The sequence below is a fragment of the Lygodium microphyllum genome, chromosome 11, assembly GCF_053477565.2.
Source record: "Lygodium microphyllum isolate KBCC chromosome 11, Lygodium_microphyllum_v1.1.10, whole genome shotgun sequence".
NCBI lineage: Eukaryota > Viridiplantae > Streptophyta > Polypodiopsida > Schizaeales > Lygodiaceae > Lygodium > Lygodium microphyllum.
This window is the reverse complement of record NC_141145.1, coordinates 4,133,864-4,152,820: the sequence shown is the minus strand read 5'-3', so window position 1 is coordinate 4,152,820 and position 18,957 is coordinate 4,133,864. Positions and strand designations below refer to the sequence as shown.

General features: G+C 41.3%; 1 pseudogene; it reads left to right on the top strand.

The window, feature by feature from the left end:
• Window positions 1–6,030: 6,030 nt before the first annotated feature.
• LOC148028493 (protein ENHANCER OF LHP1 1-like) overlaps window positions 6,031–18,957 on the top strand; it is a 39,771-nt pseudogene continuing 26,844 nt past the window's right edge.

The following is an 18,957-nucleotide window of genomic DNA, read 5'->3' as shown; positions in this document are numbered from 1 at the left end:
AGCGATCCGTAGATCTTGAGGTAGTGGACATGGATCATCGGACGGTGAGGTTCCAAGATCTATGCCAATGGCAACCCATCAATAGGCGGATAGTTGTCAACATGAAATCTGTTGAGCCATTGAAGCCTTCCCAGCAAAGCTCCTAAAGTTGCAGTAATGAGGTCATGTTCGACTTTTGGAAAAATTCATTGTCATTGGAGGATGTAGTAGATGATCGCCTTCAGCCAAGCAGCCCGTTCTTGAAACATGAACATAACCTACAAGAAAAGTGGTGTATTTCCTAGGGGGTGTGTGTCAAGATTGTGGGAGAGAAGGAAGGAGTCTCACTTGTAGCTTTCTTGCTTGCACAATGGGGGAATACACACAAGGGTGGAGGCTGAAAACAGTTTTCCTCTTCTTAGTTGTGGAAGCCAAAAGAACTCACATACAAAAGAAATAGAAGAACCCTATATATGGGTCTTAAACCAAACTCAACTAACTAAGGTGGCATACTAACTGAGCCACGAACTAGAGTAGATAAGGATAGCTGTCATGTAGCTATTATTCATGGGCAGTGTACCAACCGCGTCTGCAACTGACAAGTCAGTGACATAAATACACAACGGTCACCCTGGCATATCATGAGTGGAGCTCGATATCTCAACACTCCCCCTCGAGCTCAATCCCAATTCCTGTACACCAAGGAGGTCTCTGAACTTGCGCAGCTTCTCTGCGCCCAATGCCTTCGTGAATATATCAGCTACCTGATCCTCTGTGCTGACATAAACTAGATCAATAAGACCTAGTAAAACCCTCTCTCGCATATAGTGATAATGCACCTCAATGTGCTTTGTTCTAGCATGATAGACTGGGTTATTTGCCAAGTGTATACTACTCATGTTGTCACAATAAATGACAACTGGCCCATTTGTAGACTAATGCATATCATAAAGTAGCTTATGCAACCAAGCTACCTCACATGCAGCCATTGCTGCACCCCTGTACTCAGTCTCTGTGCTCAACAAGGCAATTGTAGGCTGTTTCTTGCTGCTCCAAGTGACTGCAGCACTCCCAAAAGAGATTACATATCCACTGGTAGATCGTCTATCAGAAATACTACTAGCCCAATCAGCATTAGTGTATCCATGCAATTGTATCTGAACCCCAGTCTCATAAAATAGTCCATACTGCAATGTGGACTTCACATACCTGAGTATGCGTCTAGCCGCATCCAAATGCGGTTTCCTTGGAGCCTGCATAAACTGACTTACCAGTCCAACAACATAGCTCAAATCTGGCCTGGTAATAGTCATATAAATCAAGCTTCCTACTATGCGTCTGTACATAGTAGGGTCTTCTAGAAGCTCACCTGTATCTGTGCTTAGCTTCACATTCTGCTCCAAAGGAACTAAAATAGGCTTACAGCCTGTCATCCCATATTTGGACAGCATGTCCAATCCATACTGCCTCTGCAAGAGCTGTATCCCACTTGGTGATCTAATCACCTCAATGCCCAAGGAATAATGCAGCCCTCCCAAATCCTTCATCTCAAACTTCTGCTTCAATAGCATTTTCACATGAAGGATATCTTCATCACTGTCACCTGTCATAATCAAGTCATCAACATAAATGACAAGTAGCATAATACCTTTCTCTGTTTTTCTCACATAAAGTGAGAAATCTGCCTTGGAAATCTGAAAGCCAATAGTGACAAGATACTGTCCTATCTTGTCAGACCATGCTCTAGGTACTTGCTTCAAGCCATACAAGGCTTTCTTCAACCTGCAAACAAACTCAGGATGAACAGCATGCACATAACCTGGTGGCTGCTCCATATAGACCTCTTCTTGCAAATCACCATGCAAGAAGGCATTCTTTACATCCATCTGATGTAAAGACCATCCCTTTGATGCAGCCATAGCAATGACTGCTCTTACGGTTTCCATCCTTGCAACCGGACTGAATGTTTCTTCATAGTCAATGCCATATGTTTGTGCATACCCCTTGACTACTAATCTTGCCTTGTATCTATTCACAGAACCATCTGCATTGTGCTTCACCTTATAAACCCACTTACAGCCGATTGCATTTTTACCTTTAGGCAAAGGTACCAATTCCCATGTAGCATTTGCTTCCAAGGCATCCATCTCTTCATCCATGGCTTTCTCCCATTTTTCTTTTCCCATGGCTTGCTCAAAAGAAGTGGGTTCTGGTTCCTGTATCACTTTGACCATATATGCATAGTGAATGGCTGTAAATCCATCATATTTTAGCCTATCCACAGGATACCTAGCTCTCGTAGACCTGCGTAAAGTAGGTTCACTCCCGGGTGCTCTCAAAACATCCCTGGTCTTCCTTACTCTAGGTGTAACAATAGAAGGAATACCCAACTCATCATCAATGCTCTGTTCTGAGCCACTGGATTCACCATCCACATAAGAGTGACCTGCATTCACATCAAACATGGGCTGATCAACCTTCTCTTTTCCTTTTTGTGATACCTGCATACCACTATCTGCATTACTTTGAGAAGATTCTCCTGATCTCAATCTGCCTGTCCATGGCAAAGAATGTGAACCACTACTAAAGGACGCTCCAGGTCCACTAATATTTTGTGACTGTTGCTGTGAATTCTGTGCATCATTACCATTTTGTGCATCTACATCATCAATCACATTTACTGGTTTATACAGCTACTCATCTCATCAAAAACAACATCTCTGCTCACTGTAAACTTACGAGTAGAAGGGTTATAGCATCTATACCCTTTTTGCTGCAGAGAGTAACCAATAAAGATGTATTTCTCAGCTTTTGGATCCAACTTGGATCTCAACTCATCTGGCACATGTACATAGGCAATGCAACCAAAAATTTTCAAATGAGAAATATCTGGTTTCCTACCAGTATACCTCTCCTTTGGAGTCATTCCATGTATTGTTGCAGTGGGAGTCCTGTTCATTATGTAGACTGCTGTAGCAACTGCTTCAGCCCAATAAAAATCTGGCAAGTCTTTTTCATTGAGCATGGCACGAGATACCTCTCCAATATGCCTGTTTTTCCTTTCTGCAATTTCATTTTGTTGTGGGGTATGACTGCATGAATATTGCTGCTTTATGCCATGCTCCTGCAGGAACCTTGCAAACTCATTTGAGAGGTACTCTCCCCCTCCATCTGACCTTAGGCATTTTATCTGCAGGCCTGTTTCTTTTTCAACCATAGCTTTAAGGGTTTTGAAATGCCCAAAAACTTCACTTTTCTTTTTAATAAAATACACCCAAACTTTTCTGCTATAGTCATCAATAAAAGTGACAAAATAATGACAGCCTCCAAGAGATGCAGCTTTAGTAGTCCACACATCATAGTGGATTAATTCCAATAGCTTCTCACTCTCTTGAACATGTCTAGGAAATGGTTTCCTTGCCAGTTTTCCAAATTGACAGGCTTCACATACCTTATGCATTTCTGCAACCTTGAATTTAGGCAAACCTGCAACAATATTTTGGGCCTGCATTGATTTAAGTCACTGTACATTAACATGACCAATGCGTTTATACCAGATATCAATATCTGCAACTACACCGGTCCCATGTGCAAACATTGCTGCACTCAATTCAGACATGTCTGCATCCAATGTAAACATTCTACCCTTCTTCTTTCCTTTTGCTATCAAGCGACCTTTATTTTTCATATCCTCAACAAAGCATCCATGAGGATTAAATCTGACCTGCAAGCCCTGCTCAACCATTTGACCAACAGAAATCAGATTCTTGGTGATATTCGGGACATGAAATACATCGGACAGGTATTTCTTTTTCCCATCCTGCATAGACAAAGGAATTTTTCCAATTTGCACAATAGGATGTGCAGTATCATCACCAGTCTCCACAAATCCTGGTTTTTCCATTTTTCTTGCATCCTCCATCCATTTTGCATGACCTGTCATGTGGTTTGATGCACCTGAGTCAACATACCATACATCATTGCTTTCTTCTGCACTTGTCACAGAATTGTTCATGTGCTGCACCATAAACAATTGCTCATTTCTGTCATCACCCTGTCTACTAGAAGATGCATAATTCCCTTGTTGCAGTTTTCCATTCATGATGTCATTCTACTTTTTATACCAGTCTTTAGCCATATGACCCATTTTACCACAGTAGTAGCATTCAACATTACTGTTTGCATTTTGGCCTCTTTGCCATCCACCACGACCTCTTTGGCTCCCCCTGCCTCTAGAGTTACCACGTCCTCCTCCATAGGACTTGTTTTCTTGAGTTTGTTGCATATTCTGATTTCTACCATGGCCTCCATATCAGCCTCCTCTACCTCTGCCTCTACCTCTTCCAGCATTTGAGTAGAAGACAACTTCTTTTGAAGTTCCTCTTGAAAAAGATGCACCACCATTTCTCTGCTCCTCAGAAATTAGAAGAGCAATCAACTCCTCAAAATCAGGAAATCTTTCACGGACGGAAATGGATGTTCGGAACTGTGCATAATCCTTTCCTAGACCATTCAAGGTCACAGAAACTAAATCATCATCTTCCACTGGCGACCCAATGGAAGCAAGTGCATCTGCAATCTTCTTCACCTTCATGTGGTAGTCATTGATGCTCATATTTTCTCTTTGCACATTATGCAACTCTTGCTTGAGCTGCATTTTTCTGGCTTGCGTATTTGTGCTATATATTTTTGACAAAGTATCCCATGCCTCCTTTGGCGTACTTGCATCTTGAATATGCACAATCATAGAGTCTGAAATGCTGATAGACAGCCAGTACATAACTTTCCTGGCTCTCTCATGCCATGCTTTAAATGCCTGCATTTACTGTTGATTGGGAACATCAGGAAGAACTGGTTCTTCTTCATTTCCTGCAACAAATTCCCAATATCCTTTTCCCATAAGGAAATTCATCATTCTAAACTTCCATGCTTGGAAGTTGTTCTTGTCAAGCTTTTCAGTGATCGCTAGCAGGCATTTTAGTGGGAACACAACAGCCCGAAAAGTGTTACAATCCCAGCTATGGTGGCCCACCCTATTCCGCAATGCAGATAAATTTGTACAGCACTGCGATGAGTGCCAAAGGACCAAAGTGCCTATGCAAAAGGACAAGATGGAGATGACCCCTGTCATGGCCCGACAACCCTTTGAAAAATGGGGCATCGATTTTATTGGTCTTGTCAGTCCTACAGCACAATATTCCCAAGCTCAATACATCATAGTGGCAATCGACTATTTAACAAAATGGGCAGAGGCACGAGCCACGAGGAAGAACGATGCTAGGACCACCGCAAAATTCTTGTGGGAGTAGGTCATTTCACGGTTCGGTTGTCCAATCGAACTTGTAAGCGACCAAGGCACATACTTCATTAATGAAGTGATTGCCCACTTGCTCTCTACCTTCCTAATAATTCATCGGAAGTCCTCTCCCTATTACCCTCAGGCTAATGGCCAAGCCGAATCCACAAACAAAATTCTAGTCAATGTGCTTACAAAAGTCGTGTTTACTTCGAGAAGTGACTGGGATAACAAGCTAATGGCGACCTTGTGAGCCTATCGCACAGCTTATAAAACGGCTATGGGACAGATGCCCTTTAGGCTGACTTACGGAACTGAAGCCATTTTTCCCGTAGAATTCTTCATCCCTAGTTTGAGGCTAGTAGTCCAGGAACGTTGGGAGGGAAGAGAGGCGTGGACCAACCGCTTAGTAGAACTTGAGCATTTAACGGAGACCCGATTCCTCGCCACTCACTCTTTCATTTGTGAAAAGGCTTGACAAAAGATGTGGTTTGACAAGCATGTCACGCAGCGAGACTTCGAACAAGGGGACCTTGTTCTGCTGTACTTGGTAAAAGGACATAAAAAGAAGATGAAGTTTCGGGGGCTAGGGCCTTTCAGGGTATGCGTAATCGGTAGGACCGGAAATGTCGAGTTGGAAACACTTAACGGTGAGGGAATAGGCTTCTTTAATGGCAGCCGCATTAAAAAGTACTATCCTCTTTCACATCCATTACATAAGCCACCCATGCTAGAACCCCCCACTGAAAGTCCGCATGGCTACTGTAACTGACCCGACAGATCAAGACGAGGAAGTAGTGGCACCGGCGTACCTGCGGATCACAGTTGCAGCAGGAGCAGTGTATTGTTTCGACGCCTTGATTGATGAAGGTGCTGGCTACAACATCCTAACACATGACCATTGGACATGCATTGGTCAACTGCAACTACAGCCCACTAACGCTCAACTCACCCCGTTTGGGGGTACCGCTTACCCACTCCTAGGGAAATGCAAGGTGGTCATTTCCATCAAGTATGAAAGTTTACCGGCCTTCTTCCATGTGTTGCCTGACACTAAGGACACTGGTAATGTATCACTATTAGGTCGCACTTTCAAGAAACAAACCAACTGTAATGTGGATTACAACCTGAATCACATACATCTTGCTATCGGCAATGTGCGCATAGTGACGACTTTCAGCAAGGGCTGCCCTAACTCCCATACTTTTACGAAGCTGCCGATAGAAACCCCTACGACCACGCTTCAGCCCGAGTCTAAACAGATGGAAACTATGGCCTCATGCTGAGTTCTCAACCCCAGATCCATGCCCACCAGGAGCGCTCACAAGGCCAAAGAGTCCATGTTTCTATGGGTACCGAAACGCCAAAAACCACATCCAGGTAAACCACCACTTGTGATACGCCAAGGTGACTGTTGTGTATTTATGTCACCGACTTGTCAGTTGCAAACGCAGTTGGTACACCGCCCATGAATAATAGCTACATGACAGCTATCCTTATCTACTCTAGTTCGTGGCTCAATTAGTATGCCACCTTAGTTAGTTGAGTTTGGTTTAAGACCCATATATAGGGTTCTTCTATTTCTTTTGTATGTGAGTTCTTTTGGCTTCCACAACTAAGAAGAGGAAAACTGTTTTCAGCCTCCACCCTTGTGTGTATTCCCCCATTGTGCAAGCAAGAAAGCTACAAGTGAGACTCCTTCCTTCTCTCCCACAATCTTGACATGGTATCAGAGCCTTGTTCGTGGTAAGGAGCTCAAGAAAGCAAGCCAAGCTTGCGGTGTTCTATAAGAGGAGCAGTGTTGCTTTCATTTTCTGTTTTGGGAGTAGATCTCTACAGGTAGCACAGCCGGAAAGTGCAGGAGTGCATTGTCTCAGGTTGAGATGCCCTTCGCGGTGAAGCAAGAGGGCAGTATATGCTGCGGGAAAGGGCTTTAGCCCTTAGAGACCTTGTTTTTTTTATTTGAGGCCATTTCGGGGCCTGTTTTGGAGGCAGAAGTTTTCTGCACGCACTCAAGAAAAGGCCCAGTTTTATGCTGTGCAACCACTGTTCTACATGTCGGTGAAAAGTTACTGTAGAAATTGCATCATATGCTTGTGCGCAGAGACATTGGGAGTTACAGAATCATCCCTGTTGCCTGTTGATGCAAAATCATCACTAGGAAGTGATTGTGTGGTCAAATACCACTTTCGTCAGTTTTGTAGATTTGCCTTTGTGAGGCTGAAGCTGTGTTCTTTGCAATGACAGAATTTTTTGCAGTGTTCTGTAATGGCGTCTGATTCTCTCTCACAGATTGTAGAGGCGGACTGGGCATTCTTTGTTGCTCTTCTTCAGCATCCTGCTCAAAGTCCAGACCCTCTTCGACATTCTACTCGATAACTGATGGAACCGCTTGTGGTGGTGGTGGTGGGGGCTCATGCTCTTCAAATCCAAGTTCCTTAAGCTCAACAGTGGAGAGGCCGGCACGGCGTAGGTAGTGAAATTGCCGCTCTTTTGTGATTCATGTGCATGTTGGAAGCTCCCGTTCTTGAAGGCCATACTTTAGTGCTCGGGTGGTTAGTTCTAGCTTCCTTCTTACCTTCTCCACTGAATTATTGTCCTCCGCCTAGGTGACATGTAGTATTGTGCTGAGGAAGGCTTGCCTTTGTGTGTTGGCACATACATCAATAGCTTCTACCTTGGACTCCGCAAGCACTCTCTCGCACTCAGCGCCCACCGTCAAGCGTTATCTTAAATCCCTCTCTTTCAAAATTGTTTCTTTCCCACTCACTGGCTCTCTCGTCCATCTTCTTTCTTCCCTCTTCTAGCTCACTTGCCAAGGTTGTCACAACCTACTACTGCTCATTTGTTAACAACTACAGTTGGTTTCTTTCCCTAGATTTTCGAGCCAGCTTTTCTTCAGCAATTTCTTTTGCCTGATTTGCAATGCTGAATCTTTTTTCTGCCTCAGAAAATAGCTCTGACTTTTCTTGCACAAGCTGCTCGTGACTTTGGATCTCTGTGAAGTGCAATCTTCTTTGGGTAAAGGCCATGGCTATGAGGGCCTCTATGTCTCCCTTGGTAATCTCCAATGCATCTTGCAGTCGTTGTGCCTCATTTTGCAGCCTTTGTGCTTCTACTCCAGGAACTCCCAGCCTTTCTTGTTCTAGGAACTCTATTTTCCTCTCCAATCTATCTTGTTCTTCAAGTTCACACCATAGCCAGAAAGCTATGGCATCTTCTAGTTGCTCACTTGGCTCGCCCTCCTGAGCTTCTATCTGTCTATACCTTTCTAGTTCGGTAGTTCTCTGTTGCAAGTTAGCATACTGCTGCACTAGTAACTTCAAGCTTCGTTGTTCTGCCACCAGGTTTTGCTCTTCATCTTCCAGCCTTTGTCTTGGCAGCTCTCATTGTCATGGGCTTCCTTGGTCTTTGCTTCCAGCTGATCTTGTAGAGTTTTCACTTCCCTTCTTCGATCGACTCCTTGCTTTGAAACTTCTAGCCTTAAGGCTGCCGAAGTTTCCTTTTCTTTCTCTAACTCCACCAGGGCTATCTTCTTTTGCCTTGTTCAATTGTGCTATAAGCTCAGCTATATAAGCGTCATAGTCGGCACCAGATGGCATGGGAGTAGGGGTTGTAGTGGTTGATGCCTCTAGCTTATGTCATTTTTTATCTTGCCTAGACTCGGCATCTGCGGCATCGGGCCTTTTTACTCCGGCTTTTGGTACAATTTCAGCCACTTTACTGACAAGTAGCTACATCATGTTCATCAATTGGGCCGTGTCTAGAGAGGGCATGGGTTGCAGGGCGGTTGTGGTTGTGGTGTTGGTTGATACTGGCACAAAGGAGGAAGGTAGAGGGTGCAGCAGGGACTTGTCCTTGCCTACAACTACTAGGGCTGTTTTCACACTGCCACTTGCTTTAGCTTCATGGCGGGGACTCAAAGGATCAATCTCTCCTCCCCCATGGGTTTCTTCGATAGATCTATGAGTGGCCTCTGCCAACTCAACAAGTTCTTTCATTCTTGGTTCTTCGGCTTTCTCCTCTGCCCTTCTTTGCCTCTTTTCTTCTACCCTCTTTATTTCTTCTCTAATTTTTTTGAGTTCTTCCTCTTCTTTTTTCCTTTGTTCCTCCTCCACCCTTCTTGAATCTCTTTGAGCCCTCTTCATCTTGGCTCACTCTTCTTTTCTCAGTCTTTCTTTCTTCTCCTTCTGGCTCTTGTCACTCTTCTTTTGCTCCCATGGTTTAGCCGCTTGAGTAGGTGGTACCTCTGACTCTCCTTTGTCACTTATTATCCTTTCACTCGAGCCTTCTTCCTCACAGTGAGGTGAGCTTTGATGCACAGCTTGCTCTTCATCTACACCAGCATCCTTGATAGCCTCATGGATGATTGCCGTCATTAGGACACCACCATATCTGATTGTGGAGGCTTTCAAAGCACGTTTTTTCCTTGTGGATCATGTAGTAGAAGTAGGAGAATCCCCACTAGTTGGTGTGCTACAGCTGGAGCCAGGAGCACGGCTGAACTCTTGATAGTTTTCTACATAAAACCATTCCAATCCACCTCCTCTGGAACTCCTACAACGATGCTCTCTAGTAATGGCACCTCAATTCTATTCATTAAAGCGTTGTATCTTTGTCTTGAGAAAATGGCATGGACCATTTTAGCTTGCATCTTTGTTGCGGGGTTTGGAATATCAGCCAAACTGATTCCATCCCACTGTGTGCACGTCATCTTTTTTGGCTCCCATCATGGTATATACATCTCTTCTTGGGCACCTCTCCTTCTTGGACACAAGCCCCAGGGCTTTCTCGACGATAGCTGCATTAAGGGGCACTTGCACCCTTGTTTCCTGGTCACCAGTCCTTACTGTGACCGTGCCAGAGCTCCTACCTTCATCAAAGCTCTTTAAAAAGTCTGTGTATATGCTATAATCTACAGCTTGTTCGACCTTTTCCACATACTTTCGGAGGTTGCATTTATCCACCAACTCTTTCACTGTTGGCTCTTCTAGGATGGCATTGTCTAAATTCAGGGTATGTTTGAACGTGAACTGACTAAATCCACGTGTCTCAACACTAATCCCATACTTTGTCAGCTCCTCTTCAGTGAATGGAAGTTTACCTCCCTTTTCTTGTCCTGCCATGGTAGGTGCCTGTCATTACACCATGCCAATATTAGCGTTATGAATTGACTCATCATTAACAAAAACCCAAGAAAGAATGTGTGTGATAATTTTCCATGCTGCTCCAGAGGTATGAAACTTGGAAATAATTCAAAAGAAATATCTATTTCCTCCTTGCATTCTTTCCTATTTAAATTCAGTTGATCATTTTCATCCATCACTACACCTTGCTACATCACTTGGCTCTCACTTTGTTCCCCCTCGCCCCCCCCCCCCCCCCCCCCCCCCCCTTAAGTTTTAAAGACATCCTTCCTAGGATTAGCAAAGGAAGAAGGAGGAGTCACATGAACTTTGTGGGGCGAGTTACTTGGCCAACAGCCAAGTATAGAGGTTAGGGTTATATTCAAGCTGGGCATGACGATCAAGTTCACATGGCCGTATGGAAGCTTGGGTGATATAGGTTAAGACATCATGAAAGATGTCCCCAGAGTTGAGGTGTCTAGCAACGTGCAGTTCCTCTTTCATAAGGAATTGGTCAATGCAAGGGTGGGCTAACACATGGTCATCTAAGTGTATGTTATGTGTAATGGCCGAAACCCTAAATGAAAGAGGTGCCACATAAGTAGGGTCATATTCAATTGTTTTGATTGTCCTTCTTTGTTCGGCATTGGTCATGATGTGGCAACCTCTTTTCTCCCATTGGAGTCGCAAGGCATACCACAATTGTAAGAATGAAGAATCAGAGCTAGCAAGCTGCATGAGCTCCTCTAGTTCTTGTTCAGGTGCAGAGCGAGCAGGCTTGCGGTACGAGGTAATTAGTCTTTTGAGAATGGCTTGCTCCTTTGAGATTTCTCCATTAGCGATTAATGCAGCGGCAATTTTGGGAAATTTGACGGTCATAAATTCATAGTCTTCCCAACTGCATGGCAATGCATGAACATCAGAAGCAGGGGTTCATCGAGAAGACCTAGGTCAAGCCTCTCATAGCTCCTAGTGAATGTGGTGAAGGTGTTATCTAACACCTTGATGCATGTCACTACGTCATCTCTCGAGGTCTCAGCAAGATCCTTGGCCACTGAAAAGAAAGATCGTCTTTCGTACAAAGGCCTAAGACCTGCTGGTGGTGATGGTGCAATTGTGCTGGACAATGATGACTTCATTGCTAGCGTCACAGATGGGACTTTGCATTCTGGAGCACTTTGAGATGCTGCAGTGGGCTTCAGTGGCTTAGGAGGTGTGCTTCATTCTATCTGAGTCAGCCATGGGGGTGCTCAACTCCTCTGACTTGGATAATTATGGGTTCTAGATTTGGACGATAAATGTGTTGGGATTCATTAATCACAACCGGTGTTGGTCCAGCTTGCTTTGCAGCCTGGGCTCCGTATGTGCAAGCCTCTCTAGCTAGAGTGAGGTTGCTTAGAGTTTAGCCTCTTGAATGTCCACTCTTAGGCACCCATATCCAAGGGTCTCCCTCATAGTATCCTTGTGCTCACAAGAGATCTTTGGGGATCCATTGCGGCATGGTCATACACCTACGTCGATAGCATCTAAGCTTCCTCTTAGGCTATGACTGATAGTTTTTGTGTTTAGAAGCACGTTTCTATGGTCTACAAGGAGGTGGCCCTTGTCGTTTTGGCACCCATATGAGTGTGGACTCCTTGGCCTTGTGAATGGCCTTGGTGGGCTTGGTTCTAGTAGTTTGAGCATGGGGTGAGATATCACAGCCCTTCTCCCTAGGCTTGGTCATAGGCGTGGTCGTAGGAGTCTCTATCAGTGGCTTTGCAATTGGAGAAGGATCAAGATAACCCTTGCTGAAAGTAGTCACTATGCACACATTGCCTATAGCAAGATGGATGCGATCTAGGTTATAGTACACATTGCAGTTCATCTGCCTTTTAAAAGTGCGACCAAGTAGTGACTTATTACCGGGTCCCAAATGGATCGAGTTTAGCATTTTTGGGCTGTAATTTAGGTTGACCAATCCGTGTCCAATGGTCATGCGTCAAGATATTATAGTCGGCACCTTTGTCGATCAAGGCATCAAAAGATTACATCCGTTCTATAGTGACCGTGATTCGTAGGTAGGCGGGTGCCACTGCTTATTCATCTTGATCTGTCAGTTCCGTAATAGTGGCCACGCAGACATTGACAGGGGCTTCAAGCATAGGTGGCTCGTGCAATGGATGGGAAGGAGGATTGTACTTTTTCATGCGACTGCCATTGAAAAAGCCTATTTCTTCACCTTCGAGCGTCTCCTATTCAACATTTCCCGTTCTACTAATTGTACGTACTCGAAAAGGTCCTAGCCCTTTAAATTTCATTTTCTTTTTGTGACCCTTCACAGAGTATAGTAGAACAAGGTCCCACTCATCAAAGTTGTGCTGTTTGACATGCTTGTCAAACCACATCTTTCTTCGTGCCTTCTCACAAATTAGAGCGTGGATGGATAAGAGTTGAGTCTCTGTGAAATGCTCTAACTCTAAAAAGTAGTTGGTCCAAGCCTCTCCTCCCTCCAATGCTCCTGGCTGCTATCCTTAAGCTAGGGACAAAGAACTCTAAGGGTAGAATGGCCTCCGTTTCATAAGTCAGCCTAAAGGGCATTTGTCCTACAACCGTCTTATAAGCTGTATGATAGGCCCACAAGGCCGCCATTAATTTGTTATCCCAGTCTCCCATCTTCTCTTACACTCTCCCATCTCAAATCTATTCCGCCTTCTTAATCTCTTGAGTCTACTTACAGAAAATGGCCCCCAAGCGAAGAATGTCACGTGTGGATGGCAATCCCATAACCTACAACAAAGCTTCCAACGAAGGCATCACCGTCAATCCAATTGTGGTTCCGGTCGTAAGTAATGTATTTTCAAATTGATAGATACTTGTTTTGATTCTTGTATGAGATACGTTAGGCCCATACTATCATGCACCAGTATAGATCATTTCATCTCACATATTCATAAGATGGAGCTTGCAAAGTGCATATATTAAGGAAAGTTAATTGCACCTAGTTGCATATGGCTTATTCGTTGATAAAGCAATTACAAGGAAGAATTAGTCAAGGGTTATGAAGGATATAGTCATTAAAAGAATGATATTAAAAGACTATGCATACAAGTCCTAGGTGAAAGCATAGTCAAGGGTTATAAATAGCATTATTGCTAAAAGAATATGACATTAAGAATCATGAATAGAAAGTACTAGTTTAGATACTTCAAAAATACTTAGCCTAAGAGCTTAAATATTAAGAAGAACTAGATTCTAGCTCAAGGCAAGGCCTGTTGGAGTCTAATTACTTAAGATAATCTCGCACTTATCTTATCAAGTATTTACACGTTATGCCTTTAACATATTTTGATATATGAGGATAATTTCCTATTTGCTTCATGAATTAATTAAGAGCTAGTACAATAAATTAATCATAAGGGTTAAAACTAAGATGTCTTGAGATCCGTTGGATAATGATGACTTTTGCCAATCCAATTTCAGGGTTGGGTTATCAATCAAGGTAAGTGACCTATAGAACTTACATCATGAATAGTGTTTGAACCCTTAACATATGCCCTGGCCGAAGGAAGGAAGTGTTAAGAAACATTTTTGCATAGTATTGCTCTTAGATCCGAAGGGGGAGAGCAAATATACGATGGAAATGTTATATCATCTATTCTCGCATTGTTTGGAAAGAATGCAATTGGTTTTGTTGGTTGATTGAACAACATCCTAAATGCTTTTACATTCAACTGGTTGTTAGTTGTTATTTAGATGATTATTCAAAGTGCTTGTGATTTAAGCTAAATGCATAGCAAGGGTCTGTGATGAGAAGCCGCCATGGAAATAAAGGAATGTTTTCTTGGAAAATGATATTAGGGATGAATGACTTGTTTGTGCTTGATTCTTAAAGGATTTAATTAAGGAAGGATATTTTGCATGGGTGGATCACCTCCATGATCGCACTGCGGATTAAGATTTGTATTACATTGACCTTTCGCAAGTGTACTATTATTTCACAAATTGACAAATAATGATAGTAAAAGATTATTATAAACTTGATCATAGCTAACCAAAGCAAGGTATGTTTGTATTTTCTCAATAAAATAAAATTCATTTGCTCTAAGAATTAGCAGATTTCATACTTTGCTAGTCACATAATGGGCAATGTTGGAAAAGTTCTTCTCTTTCCAAATAATAGATGTAAGTTCTCTTCAGTAAGCATGGGTTGGTGTATAAACAAGCCTACATTTCCATCCATTATGAATACTCACAAGAATTTTTTCTTTATACATGGCTCTAGTAGCCTCATTAAACTTTTCTTTTTTGAAAAACTCATTATTAAAGCGTAAAAATTTGTGAAGTATTTGTTGTGGTGGCAAGAACGGATATTGATTGGTGAAAACAAGTATAAATTCCATGTTCAATCAATATGGTTGATGAGAGAGAGAGAGAGAGAGAGAGAGAGAGAGAGAGAGAGAGAGAGCATGATCTCGATCTCTCATTGTGCACGTCTTTGCTAACTTGACATCGTGTTGTTGTAATATTAATATTCATAGGCTATACTTTGAACTAATCATATGTGTGTACATGTGTGTATGAGCATATTAAGACTTCCAATATACACACATAAATACATGCACACATACATATGTATATTTATTAATGAGAGAGAGGCATAGAAATATATATTTTTACTGACAATAATTTTTGAATAAGAGAGAGGGAGGGTTATGATTATGTAGAGGTTTTGATTCATGATTTTGCTATGATTTTGCTATGTAGATTGATGCTCAAGAGAGAGATGCATTGACAAATGTAATGCTAGAGGAGACTATTACAAATGTTATGGTTGACAAGTCTAACATTATTAATGGGGATGTGATGATGGATTATATTGATGCTAATGTGCAAGAGATGGATGATGCTATCAGAGTTGAAGGTATGAAATAAATATATCCTTTGGATGAATACACCAATGCATAGATGGATGCTCCAACCATGCATAGACTCAAAGATATAGGATATTGCACTAATATTTTGGTTTACCCTTTGATCTCAGAGGATCTAATGAGTTCATGGGTATTAGTCATGGAAGGCTATATGAATGAGGGATGTCATGCACTATCAATGCCTTATGATCTAGATGGAATTGTTATGCATTCTAGAATATACCGATGACTTGGCTATTTGATCCTAGTGGGAGGTTGCTTATTCAAAAAAAGAAGGTCATGATCATATTAGTGTTTGATCTAGGTGGCTACATAATGTGGCACATGAGAGGGATATGTAGGTTCAAAGAGGGTGGATGTCGTGATGTTGTGCATCCACTTATGAAAACCCTAGGAAAAAGGACATGAGTTTGATGTTTTGAGTAGTTGAACTTAGTGAAACTATCCATATATTTTGGTTTGGCTAGTGAGATTGATTGTATAGATGATCTAAGTTAGATGAATAAGGGCTCATGCATGAAGGGCCCAATTTTTTTGATGGTGAAACGGGTGGCATTGTACGACTAATGAGTACATGCTTTTAGCATTGTTTTTGAGTACCTTTATATCTTTGGAAGGATAGGAGGAATGGTTAATGATCAGTATATACAAGAAAGGTGTCTCATGGCTTTCTTGATAACACCTCCATACATGATCTAGTGGATGTAAGTTGTGTGGCCATAAGCATGGTGAATGATAACATGGACAAGGATGGGAAAAAGCTCTCAAACTTCATTCAAATATGCTTGATTGGTGAATGATAGTTGACTTGGAGAAAAAGAAAGAGAAGGAGAAAAGTAATTATTTAATATATATTATCATGCATTGTGGGAAAAAAACGGATTTTCCTTGCATGCTTTTAGGAATGCAAAGGAGGGTGGGGGTGCAACATGCATTCTGGTAAAGGAGGATGTTCATGTAGGGGGATGGGGGAATACTATTATGCATAAGAGCAGCCAGTGTGTCTTCCCTCCTATTTTTCTTTTTGTGTATTCCCTAGACTACATTATAACACACCTTTCTAAGGAGGCCAACACTATATAAAGAAAGGAGAGGAGCATCAGTTCAATGGACTCTTGGCTTTCTACAAGAAGAGTCTGAAGTTTAATGGCCTTCCTAAGTTTTACTAGGGTTTCAATAGTTCTTGTGTTGAAATAATTGTGTATACCATGACCAATACTTTGGACTATATGACTTTCTAAAGCTAGATGTGCTTGTTGAAAATCTTCATATTTTGGAGTCTCGTATAACTCTGACTCTGTTGATGGATATCGACCACCTACATGAAGAGGATGGTGTTCTCTTGTGTGGATCTATTGGGACCACCAATGTGTTGACAATTCAAGGGGTACAAGGCCTTCATGACAATTCAAGAGATGACTATAATAAGGTAAAAACTCATGAAGTGTAGTCTAATATCTACTGTGAATTGAAGTACTGATGATGCAATGATTGATACAATGCTTGATGTTGTTGATTTGGTTTTATGTACTTTGGATGGCCTTAATAATGAGAAGGCTTAGAAATCATTTGCTATTTTTGTATATATATGAAAGACATTTTGAGATTTTGATGAGTTGGTCTCTCTCATGATTACCAAAGGGATCAATATATAGGGTGAATTATCTAAGAGAAGTGGTAAACAGGTTCAAGCATTTTACTCAAGTTTAGAAAGGGAATGTGGTAGATCCTCTTCGAGAGATTGTGGTATAGTAGTATTGGTGATAACCAAAAAAACAAGTTAAATGAGCAATTTGGTGAAATGAAGATTTCAAGAGGCCATGAAAACTTTAGAGACACGAGGAGCTCTAGAGGAAGAGGTGGATGATAAAATAGAGGTTTTGGCAATTTTGGTATTGTTTGCTATTATTATGGTAAAACATGTCATTTTGTAGCCCACTGTTATACTAAGAAGGATGATAACTATAGGAGTGGTAAATTACAACAAGAAAACTATGCATCGTTCTTTCATGACAAAATGATGACCAACATGAGCATTTGTTTGTTTTGTAGCATATGATGAATACTGTTCCAAGAAATGGGACACATGATGATATATGATTGGTTAGTTTAGGTGACTTTAATCATATGACGAGTCATGCTCAATGGTTTGGAAAGAAAAAGGATTTACAAAATCTAGGTTATGTGTGGATGGTGCCATCCAATTTTACAAATTTAAAACAATCATTGATCCTTGCATGATGGCAAACAAAAGAGTCTATCAAATTTATTAAATGTGCCATCAATCACAAAGAATTTAGTGGTTGGACAAATGATAAAGGAAGAGTTGCAAGTTTGATGTAATGTAAAAGGTTGTTTTGTAGAAGACATTAATGATAAGTGCAAGTCGATCACAAAAGGAACTAGAGTTCATCAATGTTCACTTTGAAAACTAGAATTCCTAGTATGAATGTTGCTATGTATACTAAAAGCAAAGAAGTGGTTGCATACATTAAAATATAGCACAAATATATTAGACATACAAATGTGTAAAGGTTGAAATTAATGTAGTTTAAAGGGCTGATTGCAGGATTGCTTGTTTTTAGAGTTATAAAATTTCATAAGGTGTATAAAGCATATCAGTTTGGTAAGCATGCAAGACAACCTTTTTCTCATGACAAATATATAAGTAGAAATATACTTGATGTTGTAAGTACACATATTTCATGGCCTACACAAAATATATCTCTTGGTGGCAGCAAATACTTTATCATGTTTATTGATTATTGTTCAAGAAAGCTACGGATATATTTCATGAAGAAAAAAGAGTGATGTATTTGAGAACTCCAAAACATTCAAGGCTGCTATTGAAATAGAAATATACTTGAAAGTTAAGTACTTGAGGTCAAATGGAAGAGAAGATTACCTCTCTAATGAGTTTACTGGCTTCTTGAGGTCTCACGGGATAAAGAGACCATCTACTCGCAAATATATCCCACAAAAAAATGGGATTGTAGAAAGAAAAAATAAACATATTGCAAAATTTACACGAGCATTGATGGTTGAAAAGAATATGCCAAAATATTTTTGATATGAGGCTATTCATATTGATGTCTATATTATGAATAGCTTCCACAGGTATAATTCATGGGATAAGCCCTAAAGAATGCTTTATAAGCAAATTGACCAATGTGTCACACCTGAAAGTGTTTGGTTGTGTTGCATATGTTCATGTACCAAATGAGCTACATAAGAAAATTGATCAAAAGGCTAAAAAATGTATTTTAATTAGATACTCTTTAGAGTAGAAAGGGTATTGTCATTATAACCTAATCATCATAGGTGAGTTTAGAGTGAGGAGGGATACCTTTTTAATGAGATAAGCTATTGATATGAATCTAGTGGTGATACATTAGATGATTATGATAATCATGATAGTTATGTGCAAAACAAGAAGCAAAAATCATAGTCTTAGTAGACCAGAAACATCATCCAATACTACATCTACAATTAGCCCTTGGTTTGGGAGACTAATGAGTAGCCCCACATCTTCAGGTGCATCTACACGTATTACAAGTAAAGACAAAGGGAATAAAAACGTGTCGGATGGTAATGATGCATCTACAAGTCATTTGGGATCTGATCGAGATTCCAATATGGTTCA